Below are 9,677 nucleotides of genomic sequence, written 5' to 3'. Positions count from 1 at the left end.
ACATGACTGCCAGGCCTGTTCCACTCATCCACCACTCTGTTAGTATTGGCACTCACCACATGACTGTCAGGCCTGTTCCACTCATCCACCACTCTGTTAGTATTGGCACTCACCACATGACTGCCAGGCCTGTTCCATTCATTCACCACTCTGTTAGTAGTGGCACTCACCACTTGACTGCCAGGCTTGTTCCACTCATCCACCACTCTGTTAGTATTGGCACTCACCACATGACTTGCCAGGCCTGTTCCACTCATCCACCACTCTGTTAGTATTGGCACTCACCACATGACTTGCCAGGCCTGTTCCACTCATCCACCACTCTGTTAGTATTGGCACTCACCACATGACTTGCCAGGCCTGTTCCACTCATCCACCACTCTGTTAATATTGGCACTCACCACATGACTTGCCAGGCCTGTTCCACTCGTCCACCACTCTGTTAGTATTGGCACTCACCACATGACTTGCCAGGCCTGTTCCACTCGTCCACCACTCTGTTAGTATTGGCACTCACCACATGACTTGCCAGGCCTGTTCCATTTATTCACTACTCTGTCAGTATTGGCACTCACCACATGACTGCCAAGCCTGTTCCACTCATCCACTACTATTAGTATTGGCACTCACCACATGACTGCTAGGCCTGTTCCACTCATCCACTAGGTACTATTAGTATTGGCACTCACCACATGACTATCAGGCCTGTCCCGCTGCAATTTACAGCCCCCACTCCTGAAATAATACTATGTCTGATACTGTCATCCTACAAGATGTCTTATAAGGAAAACCATAGGGGATATATCTGCTTCCTAAACTACCATCCTACGGATTCCGTCCTTCTCTCTGTACTTTCATCTTCAGTTTCCTTTGAGGTCACGCTGTCTCTACTGTGGTTGACATGCATTCTTCAGTCTTTGCACAGGGCCCTGCTCTGTATCCCATCCTTTTTGTACTCCACCCAGCAGCTTTCTCTAGGGTGGAGTGTTTGCAGGCCACCCCAAGGTCGTAATTTCTGGGGGGGGCTAGGGGGAAAACAGCTAGGCCTCCACGATCCAGGAGGTGGAGGCGTCGAACACACTGGGCCGGCATCCAAGAAGCCTAACAACGCGAAAGCAGCCAGATAGCAACCGCCTGGCCAGAATTTGGTATCCAAAGTCGCGGAGGAGGGCGTTAGCGGGTTGCTAGCGCGGCGCTAACGGGTTGCTAATAACATCACCTCCCGATATGGTGTTAAGGGGTTGTTATGCTCCTTCCAAAATACATATGTGCACAAAATAACCTGATATTAACGGTTTGCAAGCCTTACCACCAAGGGAGTATGATTTTGTGATGCATAAAGTGAAATTTTTCATGAAACATCGAAAAATACAGTGAGGATGAGGAGGTAAATGTGCCGTTGGAGACGCGCACGCAGTCACCACAATATTTTGTTGCAGACTGACAATAGAGTAGCGCCAAGATGGAAATAATCTTTGCACGTGCAATGAGGAGGGAGAGACGTTTTCGGAATCGCCTTGACCCCCAGGCATTAACTGACAACGATCTCATCCTCAAATACCGTTTCCCTCGGCATGCCTTGCAGCAGATGATCGAGGAGATGCAGCCTCACCTGCAAAGGAGGACCCATCGTGGCCATGCGATACTAACCCACTCCAGGTTTTGTAGGCCCTGAGGATATTTGCAAGTGGCTCCTTCCAAAATGTCATTGGAGACACTGCTGGTAAGATAGTGTGATCACGTATAGAATATGTGTGTTATTCTGGTGATGCATATATACTTATTACATCTTCACCTCAGAATTCTGGCTTTTTTTCCCTTTGATAAAGTGGAAATAAATAGTTATATGAAATCCCATAAATAACGTTACCTACGTCACGGCTGTAGATTTTTTTGTGAATGGGCGAATAAAATGATGTTGAATGTCAGTCATGGCATTTAGGTGTGGCTGCCTGTCAAGATGAAAGTCACTACAGCAAAGTGACTGTACGCCACGGTTTATAAAGTTATTAGCCAGTGGCAGGAACATGTCAAGAAAAATTCCTACCCGGTAGTGTCAAAATATGAGTGAATGATTAATAATGGAGATGAGAGTGGGACAGCCCCCGTGGTACTTGACGGCAGGTTAGGTTAGGTAATGTCTGGTTATTAACCAAAAGGGTATTATTATTGCTAAGGTCAGATTTTTTTCATGAAACTAGTTTTTCCTGTTAGATATCAATGTGCTTTTCATAAATCAGACATTTGGTTGCATCAGAAGAATTATTTCAAAAATACCCGATGAAAAGAAATATGAATGAAAAAGTTTTATATCCCCCTTAGAAAAAAACAACAACATCTTAACATCTCTACGATAAATTTTGCAGGAAATATGGGTAAAGGGGTACTTTACCCCATTTGGTTATACTAATCTAACCAAACCTAACGTGCCGTAAAGTACCCCGGGGGCTGCTCCTCCGTAACGCCTCCCGTTATTAATCACGAGCTCCTCCGCTGTCCTGAAAGCTCGGCCGACTGCACTGACTGATGCAGCTACTTCCTCCCAGGCTTTTTTCTTCCTGTCTGCAGTGATTTTGCTGTCCAGCTTCCCCCGTATCACAGCAGCCCGACTCTCCACCTCCTGTACCAGTGTTAGGATCTCCGTATCGCTGAACCGTGGCCGAAGCTTCTTCTTAGATGGTCCAGTAGCCATACTGCTGGTGTTAAACGCGCTGTCAGGACTTGTGAGTGTAGCCTGTGGTGAAGAGACGCTGTCTGAAGGCTTGTAAATAATGCCGCGTGACTCCCACAACCTCAAGAGAAAGGCTTCTTGTGATTGGCTGTCTTGCGTGTGACGTCGAGTCAGTGAGTAGCAGTGACGTATCACTCCCGCCCACCAATGAACACGCTTAGTGCGTTAGCAACCGCCACCATCCAGTCCCCGCCATTCTCTTTGGATCGCGCCGAACGGAGGTTGTTAGTTGGTTGCCTTGAGAGCGGTGGGTTAATCGGACGTTGCTAAATATCAACGGGAAAGCAACCTGCTTCTTGGATGCCGCGCCTGAACAGGCACTACAGAGTTGGGGGAAACACAACTGAAAACTTCCGGTAAAGGGTAGGTGTACATGTAGATAGAAAGGAACTTCGTTGAATAGCCTACCCTCAGAGATGCCATGTGTTGGACGCCTGGCCTCTTATAGCCTCCGTATATCTGCATGTTTGTATGCAAGAGGATTTCACATTGAAGAGAGTGTCAAGGCACCTCTCAACCTCTCTACCCGAGGGTGACGTCTCTTCTGGCCTCTCGTTCTTTTTTTTTTTTTTTTTTTTGTCCTGAGCAGCGCTTAGCGTTTTTTGTGTTGTCGTTTTTAACTTTTGCCCTTAAGCTGCCTCTCGTGCAGTTTCTAAAAAAAATTGTAGTGCTTCATAAAAATGTATCCAAGTTACTCCATTCATTTTCTTTAACATGTGATGAAATGAAAACTTTCATAGGAATTTTGTTGGTGTCAGGTTACTGCTGCGTTCCACGTCGCAGATTGTACTGGCAGAAGCAACCAGATGTGTACAGTGAGCTCATTGCTGGCTCCAGGCGTCGGGATCGCTTTGATGAAATAATGAAGTTTTTCCATGCCGCAGACAACACAAAGCTGCCGAAAAATGATAAGTATGCCAAAGTCCGTCCGCTCTTGGAAATCTTGAATGATAATTTTCTCAAGTATGGGGAAGTATTTGGACCAGGTAACTTATCTATTGATGAGTCAATGATACCATATTTTGGAAGGCACCCGGCTAAGCAGTTCATTCGAGGAGAGCCTGTGCGGTGGGGCTATAAAGCATGGGTAGCAGCTGATCCAAATGGTTATGCCTTTGATATATCTGTTTACCAAGGCAAAGATGGCGCTAAAGATAAATCTGACACATTTTATGGTCTTGGTGGAAAAGTTGTTCTTGATGGTTTTGAAGTGATGCAAAAATATTATCCAACAAAGAAGTTATCCCTTTATTTTTATAACATTTTCACATCACTCAAACTTTTAGAAAAAAAATCAAGAGCATGGGTCATGATGCTACAGGTACGCTAAGAAAAAAACGGATCGAAAAGTGCCCATTCAGTAACCCTACTAAGTTTATGAAGTTACAAAGAGGATCTCTGGAACATATTTGTGATACTGAATCAAAGATAATTGCAGCACGCTGGCATGATAATGGTATTGTTACTATTGCATCATCAGAATATGGTGTATCATCAATAGTGAAGGCTGAACGTTATATTGCTTCTCAAAAGAAACGGATGAAAGCTCCCATGGCAAATGTCATTCATCAATATAATCAGAAAATGGGTGGAGTAGATAGACTAGCTCAAAACATTGCACAGTATCGGCCTTCCATTCGAGGAAAAAAGTGGTACTTCCCAATTGTCAGTTACATGATTAACGTATGTGTAAAAAATGCCTGGATTTTTGCAAGAGAGGGAGGTTAGAAAGATGATTTGTTATCATTCACGCGTGCCATTACTACTGAATGGCTTCAGAACCATGGAAAAAAGCCAGATAATCCAGGAAGATTGTGATCAATTCTCAGTGCTGCAAGCGTGTCTGCGCAAATGCGGTATGATAACGTTGGACATCACGTTGTAAAAACGAATCCTTCCAGGTGTTGTCGCTGCAAATTATGTAACAGTCAGACAGTGTACATATACTATGTCAGAAATGTAAAGTACACGTGCACCAAAAGTGTTCAGTAGAGTATCATACCATGTAGGCCAGAATAATCCTGTGAAAATATATCCTAGTTTTATTCTTATCAGGATGTGATCGGATGTTCATTTTTTTATGAACAGATGAATCCTATTTTTTCTTTGTTTTTATCAAGGTTATCCTAAGTTTTCGTTGTTTTATAGCGAAATGTTTTTTTTATTTTACTTTTTTTCAACAGAAAGTGTAGTTTACATATTTCCTTTTTTTTTTGTACCAAGAAATGTATCTTATTTTTTTCTTATGTGGAAGTAACTTTGTTCTCTAGTATATTCGCATTGATGCTTCAGTGTTTTGTTATTGGTATCATGTGTATGCCGGTAGTTGCATTTACGCAACATGTACTGCAGAAGGGACGCCGCTCGTTGCATTTGCGCAACGCCAAATTTTCTTCAATAAAATAGAGGAATTTACATATTTGGAGTTCATATCGCCATAATTGTGTTGATAATATGCATATATAAAGCCTCGTTATCAGATTCAAACTTTCATTAATTCCCGGCTTAAATGGGCTAAAGTTGGCGCCGTATGTGCACTCTGGATGTGTATTCTCGCCTTCTTTCACAACGCGTTCAGGCAAGCCACTGATGAAAAAAATGTCTTTTTATTGCGCTATTGCGTGATTGTAATTTCAGTGACTACAAACGGCGGTGTGGGGTGTGAGGGAGGGCATGTTGAAGTGATTGATTTAAATTAGTACGCCTTCCCTCGTTTTCTCTAAATCCCTATTTCTACATTCTCTAGTTTGGCTCCAAGCAGTGTCACGCATAAACCACGCCTCGGCCGTGTCTCCTCCCACAAACCTGCGTATGACTTGACTTGGTGTATATAGACTTGGGGTAGTCGTGGCCCAGAGTCGGCACAGTGTAAACGGGGCCTAAAGCCCCAAATACACTGCCAAATTTTGGTTCACGAATGTGTGCGAATATACAAGTCATCCTGTGTCGCGGACAAGTTCGGCATCTTTCTTGCCTGTTCTTGGCCGTTCGGGGACATGTCTGCGTCCACCGCGCGACTTTTGACAGTTGGTCACGACCGCCACGAAAGTTTCATGTTGCATGAAAAATTCGCGGCCGTTCGCCGAATGTGCACGAATGCAAAATGGACGTCGAATTGTCGCCGAAATGTCGCCGACATCTCCCAGACAATTCGGCGTCCAATTCGCGGTGTCCGGCGAATTGTCGCCGAATTTTGACCGTTAAAATTTTAATTTTGTTGGCGAATTTGTCGCCGACATGTCTCCGACTATTCGGACATTTCGCTGAATGGCCAAGACTATTCGGGGACATGTCCCCGAATATTCGGCGAACATTCGGCGAATTAATCACGATACGGCAAATCGGGTCGTGGTGGGAGGTGTACGCGGGGTCTATCTATCTATCTATCTATCTATCTATACCCATATAGCTATTTGATACAAGCTTGTCTTTTCGTGTGCTTGTATGGTAGATTATTATTGAAGCAAACGGCTGTTTTTTTTTTTTTTTTTTTTACATATAAACATGAAATATATTATTGAGAAATCTGCTTGAATGTCTATTACAACAGTTGATTTTCACGTATTCACGAACTAAGAATGCGAGGGTGACACATCTATCAAAATTCCCGCTTTGTTGGTATACTGATGAAACTACTACTACTACTACTACTACTACTATTACTACTACTGTTACTACTACTACAACTTTATTTTTATATAACTACTACTACTACTACTAGTACCCCCACTACAACAACAACAACTACTATTACTACTACTTCTAGCACTACAACTATTAATACTATTGCATAATGCTGAAGGGCGCCATCTTTGACCCGACGAGCACCGCGCCAACCTTGAACTGAAGTGTTTACATAGATTTACAGAGACTATTGCCCAGTCTAGGTGAAACTGTATTAAATCAAATGCCACCAAGACTTTGCATTACTACTTTAGTGAATATTAAGTTGAAGGAAGTGGCGGTCGAGCTTGTTTTGGAGAGAGAGAGAGAGAGAGAGAGAGAGAGAGATTTAGTGAGTAGGCTATGTTATAATTAATTGTCAAATTCATAAATGGTAGGTGATGCAGCTGTTGTATTTGTATGGCTTAGGAGACTTTTGATGTTTATTTTATTATTGTTTTAAATTTAGTCAGTGTGTTATAACTTATTGGAAGTCACAGAAGAATAATGTAAAGTGACACAGCAGGCCATGGAGTGTTTGCCTAGGCGCTGTAAAAGGCAGTCAGATCCTTTACATTGTTTTCGTCACTGTTGTTTTTCATTGGCAGCAACAGGAAAATTTGTTCGTCAGCATGTTTTTTCGTTAGTATGTTTGTCATCAGTGTGTGTGTGTGTGTGTGTGTGTGTGTGTGTGTGTGTGTGTGTGTGTGTGATTTAGTTTTCTGTTCTGTAAATACTTTTATTATTATTATTATTATTATTATTATTATTATTATTATTATTATTATTATTATTATTATTATCATTATTATTATTTTTATCCTCATTATTATCATCATTATTACCATCCTTACCATTACTGTCATGACCACCTTATCCAATCCATTCCTCAACTTTTCTAACTCTATCCTTCAATGGTACTGTTTATTAATGATCGTTTTCCCGTCCAGCAGAGTGTCGTGGCACAAGGACAGTCAAACACACAGGCACAAGAGTACAACAGCCCAGAATTACCATGCAAGGACGCGACAGAAAGGTCAGTCATACTTATATTTCTCTCTTTGGTGATGTTCGAGTTACTACCACCACCACCACTCCTACCACCACTACTGCTGCTACTACTACTACTACTACTACTACTACTACTACTGTTACTACTACTACTACTACTACTACTACTACTACTACTACTACTACTACTACTACTTCTACTACTGCTACTACTACTACTACTACTACTACTACTACTACTACTACTACTACTACTACTACTACTACTACTACTACTACTACTACTACTACTACTACTACTACTACTACTACTACTACTTTTTTTTTAACTTATACATAAGAGATACCTCCACCCATATTTATTTTCCCGACATATAATCATGGAGGGCTCCATAGCTTTGAGGTCATTAGCCCACTAATCAAAACATTCCAACTTTCTTTTTCTCCCTTATAACGACCCTACGACACTCCTCCCCTTCCCTATCACACCTCTCTGACACTCCTCCCCTCCCCTATCACACCCCTCCGACACTCCTCCCCTCCCCTATCACACTCCTCCGACACTCCTCCCCTCCCCTATTACACCCCTCCGACACTCTTCCCCTCACCTATCACACCCCTCCGACACTCCTCCCCTCCCCTATCACACCCCTCCGACACTCTTCCCCTCCCCTATCACACCCCTTCGACACTCTTCCCCTCCCCTATCACACCCCTCCGATACTCCTCCCCTCCCCTATCACACCCCTCCGACACTCTTCCTCTCACCTATCACACCCCTCCGTCACTCTTCCCCTCCCCTATCACACCCCTCCGACACTCTTCCTCTCCCCTATCACACCCCTCCGACACTCTTCCCCTCCCCTATCACACCCCTCCGACACTCCTCCCCTCCCCTATCACACCCCTCCAACACTCTTCCCCTCCCCTATCACACCCCTCCGACACTCCTATCCTCCTCTATCACACCCCTCCAACACTCTTCCCCTCCCCTATCACACACCTCCGACACTCCTCCCCTCCCCTATCACACCCCTCCGACACTTCCCCTCCCTTATCACACTCCTCCGACACTCTTCCCCTCCCCTATCACACCCCTCCGACACTCTTCCCCTCCCCTATCACACCCCTCCGACACTCTTCCCTTCCCCTATCACACCCCTCCGACACTCTTCCCCTCCCCTATCACACCCCTTCGACACTCTTCCCCTCCCCTATCACACCCCTCCGATACTCCTCCCCTCCCCTGTCACACCCCTCCGACACTCCTCCCCTCCCCTATCACTCCCCTCCGACACTCCTCCCCTCCCCCATCACACCCCTCCGACACTCCTCCCCTCCCCTATCACACCCCTCCGACACTCCTCCCTTCCCCTATCACACCCCTTCGACACTCCTCCCCTCCCCTATCACACCCCACCGATCTCCTCCCCTATCACACCCCTCCGACACTCTACCCCTCCCCTATCACACCCCTCCGACACTCCTCCCTTCCCTTATCACACCCCTCTGACACTCCTCCCCTCCCCTATCACACCCCTCCGACACTCCTCCCCTCCCCTATCACACCCCTACAACCTCCTCCCTCCCCTATCACACCCCTCCGACCTCCTCCCTCCCCTATCACACCCCTCCGACCTCCTCCCTCCCCTATCACACCCTCCGACACTCCTCCCTCCCCTATCACACCCCTCCGACTCCTCCCCTCCCCTATCCACCTCCGACACTCCTCCCCTCCCTATCACCCTCCGATCTCCTCCCCTCCCCTATCACACCCCTCCGACCTCCTCCCCTCCCTATCACACCCCTCCAACCTCCTCCCTCCCCTATCACACCTCAACCTCCTCCCCTCCCCTCACCCCTCCGATCTCCTCCCCTCCCCTATCACACCCCTCCGACACTCCTCCCTCCCTATCACACCCTCCGACCTCCTCCCCTCCCTCCACACCCTCCGACACTCCTCCCTCCCCTATCACACCCTCCGACCTCCTCCCTCCCTATCACACCCCTCCGACACTCCTCCCCTCCCCTATCACACCCCTCCGACACTCCTCCCCTCCCCTATCACACCCCACCGACACTCCTCCCCTCCCCCATCACACCCCTCCGACTCCTCCCTCCCCTATCACACCTCCGACCTCCTCCCTCCCCTATCACACCCTCGACCTCCCCTCCCCTATCACACCCCTCCAACAATCCTCCCTCCCCTATCACACCCTCCGACCTCCTCCCTCCCCTCTCATTACCCTCCGACACTCCTCCCCTCCCCTAT

This window comes from Eriocheir sinensis, unplaced genomic scaffold (genome assembly GCF_024679095.1).
Source record: "Eriocheir sinensis breed Jianghai 21 unplaced genomic scaffold, ASM2467909v1 Scaffold1041, whole genome shotgun sequence".
NCBI lineage: Eukaryota > Metazoa > Arthropoda > Malacostraca > Decapoda > Varunidae > Eriocheir > Eriocheir sinensis.
Note: the sequence above shows the minus strand (reverse complement) of the source record.